At 34.5% G+C, this 4,103-nt stretch overlaps 1 pseudogene; it reads right to left on the bottom strand.

Annotated features, from left to right (window-relative positions):
• Positions 1-593: 593 nt before the first annotated feature.
• On the bottom strand, positions 594-1,522 carry LOC103750930 (annotated as a pseudogene).
• Positions 1,523-4,103: the final 2,581 nt, after the last annotated feature.

The raw sequence follows: 4,103 nt of genomic DNA, 5'->3' as shown, positions 1-4,103 counted from the left end.
TTACATTATATGTATATATATATATATATATGCATCAACTCCTTTATTTCTAATTGTAAGAACTGCTACAGAGAATAATTTTTCTAGTCTATAATCATCTTTTTGATTGGAGACAGAATATCTCCCTCCCATGAAGGCTTCATCCTAAAAGCGGATTAGAAAATTTGTTGTGGAGTTCAGTCAATAGTCTTTAACCTCAGGACTGATGTTAAGTATGTTTATTTTAGAGTGCTCAATTAATATCCCAATTCATTGGTGAATAACTATTTGAATTACCATGAAAATAATCACTTAAATCTATTGAAAGTCTCTGAATAACCAATCACCCACCTCCTACTCTAATTGTCTTAAAATGAAAAGATGAACACAGACAACTAAGCACAATTGGAATCATGAAGAAAATATCAAAGAGAAAGAATACCACATCGTTTTTTAATACAATTATGCAGGAATACTATCAACATTTCTTACAACTGGAGATTAGAACTTTGTTTCAACAACTAAAGTGTATGTGCCATATTTGTCTCCTGTATCAGATAACACGAATTAGCAAAATTCAACTGTGTACATGTACAACAGAAAATTATATAGACTCACCATTTATTTTTCAGTTTTTCCAGAGCCTTTTTCACATCCTTGTTCCTCAGGCTGTAAATCAGAGGGAGGAATCAGCATAGGTATTACCAGAGTGTAAAACAGTGAGGTCATTTGGTCTTGATCCAGAGAGTAGGAGGAACTTGGCTGAAAATACATGAAGAGCATTGTCCCCTGAAAAAATGGCAACTGCAATCAAGTGGGAGGCACAGGTGAAAAAAGCTTTGAACCTCCCTTCAGCAGAGTGGATCTTCAAGACGGATAAGATGATGTAAGTGTAAGCGATGAGCACTCCTGAAATGGTGCTCAGTTCATTAAACCAGAAAATGGTAAATATTGCTAACTCATTGACTTCTATGTCTGAACAAGAAATTAATAAGAGAGGAGGGATATCACAAAAGAAATGACTGATCTCATTTGAACCACAGAAACATAATTGAAAGGCCAATGTCATATGTATCAAAGCATCTGCTGTTTCCACCATGTAAACCCCAGCCATGAGCAGGGAGCACACTCTGTTGGAAATGTTCACTGTGTAGAGTAAGGGGTTGCTGATGGCCTGGTACCTATCAAAGTCCAACAGTGCCAGCAGTAGACACTCTGAATCTACAAAAATACAGAAGACTGAGAACTGCAGAGCACAGCCAACAATGAGAATTGATTTGTTCTCAGCCAGGAGGTCCACCACCAGCTTGGGCCCAATGGCTGTGGAGTAGCAGAGGTCACAGAAAGAGAGGTTGCAGAGGAAAAAGTACATGGAAGTCTGGAGCTGGGGATCCAACCTAATTAATGTGATCTTCCCAACATTGGCCATAAGAGTGATGAGATAAATGAGTAAGAACATTGTGAACAGGGTCACTTTCATCCCAGAGTTACTGGTAATTCCCACAAAAATGATATTTACAGATGAGCAATTTCTCTTGTCCATTCTTCATGGATAAACTTTAAAAAAAATCAAAAGATACAAAATATATTTGTAAAGCATAACATTATTATTTGCTTTTTATTTCCCCAGATACATACTCAATTACATTTTACTCTTTAAATTGTATTACAGTACTGAATTTTAACAAAACACAGTACATGACAATTGAGAAACGGTGATATTTAGAATCAACTTTTGGTGAACATCACTTTCTACACGTTAATTTCCCTTTGAGTCGCTTACCACATGAAGTATATTATTTAATGTATTGCACCCCATTCAACACTAAAAATAATAGGAAATTATTCTTCTTTTATTTTTATGGATTTTTTTCTACTCTAATGTCCCCTGCTCTGAAGAGGTAACCCTAAAACCTTTTAAGAATCAGATAAAAGTTCCCAAATACTTTCAACATCTTTGGCCTTTGGAATGGGGTAAGTTGCTAAGAGGCCCAAGGACATTGTGACTTTTAGCCAAGAAACTGCTACTTTTCTTTGGGGTTGTTTTTTACCCTAACTGCCTAGCCAATTCCTACCTCTAATAAATAAATAAATAAATAAATAAATAAGGTTAGGGAGGGTAGGGAGGAGAGGATGGGTTTGTGAGGAGCTAAGGGGGAAGAGTTAGAGAGGAATGTGGTCAAAATGCATTGTACAACATTCTCAAAGAATTAATAAAAATATTTTTTAAAAAGAAAAAAATAGAAAATGACATCCTAATTTAGTGAGACTTGTTAGAAAATATTGAAATATGAAATTCACCACTATTAATATTAAAATAGACATTTAAACTCTTCAAACTTAATGTTCTGACTGGATAAAAATTTTGCTAACTCTAAAAAGCATAAAACAATAGCAAAATCACTGACTAACACAAAGAACATTTACTGTATTCCATTTAGTGTTACTCTTTGGTAGGAATGTTAGGACTGAGCAATTAAGATAGGGTAGCCTATCAGAGGGGTTCCTCCTAAGAAAATGAATTCTCCTCTTACCAACCGCTGATTACTTGTAGCTCTTCCTTTGAATAATATTCTATTGAGACATACCTTACACACTGTAGAATTGACATCTTAAGGTAAATGCTTCCTTGCTTTTTCGTTTATTCACAGTTTGTACAATCCTTGACTGTACCTATTTCTAGAATGTTCTCTATCACATACCCAGCAGTGGACACTACAGCTCATTGTCTTCACCTCATCCTTGAAAAACGTCATGAATGGTTTTTTCCCTTCTACAAAGGGTGTAGAGATTTGGTCACTAAAAAAGCTGACACAGGTAGAAAGCCAGCTCTTGACAATCCATATGTGCTAGATTAAAAGGAATGATAAGTCTAATGGTTTATCTGGAAGAAATTTTATTTTATTAAATGTAGTACAGCAGTGTATTTACACACAAATGATTAAAATTGACATTACAGTTTCTCCGGTTATTATTTATTTATTTATTTATTTATTTATTTATTTGGTCTTTTTGAGTCAGGGTCTCCTTCTATCCTCAGCTGACCTGGAACTCTCTCTGTAGACGAGTCTGTCCTTCAGCTCCAGAGATCTGCCTGCCACTGCCTCTGGAGTGCTGGGATTAAAGGCCTGCGACACCAAGCCTGGCTGTCAGTTTTATTCTTTAAAAAGTCGCTATAACAATGTTTCTGACCGGGCTATGGAGAAGGCTCAGCAGTTAGGAGCACTGACTGTTCTTGCAGAAGGCCCAGCACCCACATGCCATGGCTGACAACCAACCATAACTCTAGTCCTGGGGATACTACACTCTCTTCTGACATCTGCAAGCATTGCATAACACAGGCAATACACTCATACCCATAAAATAAAATAGTAAATGTTTTGTTTTTTAATTTTCTTTTTATTATTTTTTATTATTTATTTAATAACCACATATTCAATAACGATTTCCAGACATAAGAAGCATCTCTTTCAATATTAGCTGTAAAATTTTAGGTTTACAGTTTAATTAATACAGTTATACAATATTGTACTTGGCATAAACCTTATAAGACATAAAATTGAAAGAGCTTTCAACCTTTAAATCATTTTTTGAAACAAGAATGTATCTGAAGCCTGAATGGGTATGCTGGATGGGAATTTTCTCATTTATTATGGACTGAATTTATGTTAAAAATAAAAGAAGATACATCACAGTTTCTATCAGTTATTTCCTCATTTTGGAGTGCTTTTGTTCTACATGTTAACCTTCAAGTTTTTTCTATTCCTACTATTGAATAGGCACATTTTTGTTTATCATCAGTCTACCACATATTTATATATACTATCCTGATATTGTTTCCACTATTGATTATATTTGTTTCAAAAAGTCTGATAGTAAAAGTTGGAATATAAATTTCTATGTAACCTATTATTTTGAGATAACAAACATTTCTTTTAAAATTGTCAAGATATAGAAAAACACATTACATAATTGATTTGTGTTTAGTCAACTCCTTAGTTGAATTGTATAACTGGGGATACAACTTTTCTGTTTGGAGAACTGGATGTGAAGGTGGATTCTAGGGATGATGAAATTAGAAATTTAGTCCAAACATTTTGTAGTGTCACACAACTGACTTTAAT

Source organism: Nannospalax galili, unplaced genomic scaffold (assembly GCF_000622305.1).
Source record: "Nannospalax galili isolate Female #2095 unplaced genomic scaffold, S.galili_v1.0 scaffold2127, whole genome shotgun sequence".
Classification (NCBI taxonomy): domain Eukaryota; kingdom Metazoa; phylum Chordata; class Mammalia; order Rodentia; family Spalacidae; genus Nannospalax; species Nannospalax galili.
This window is presented reverse-complemented; position numbering and strand designations above follow the sequence as displayed.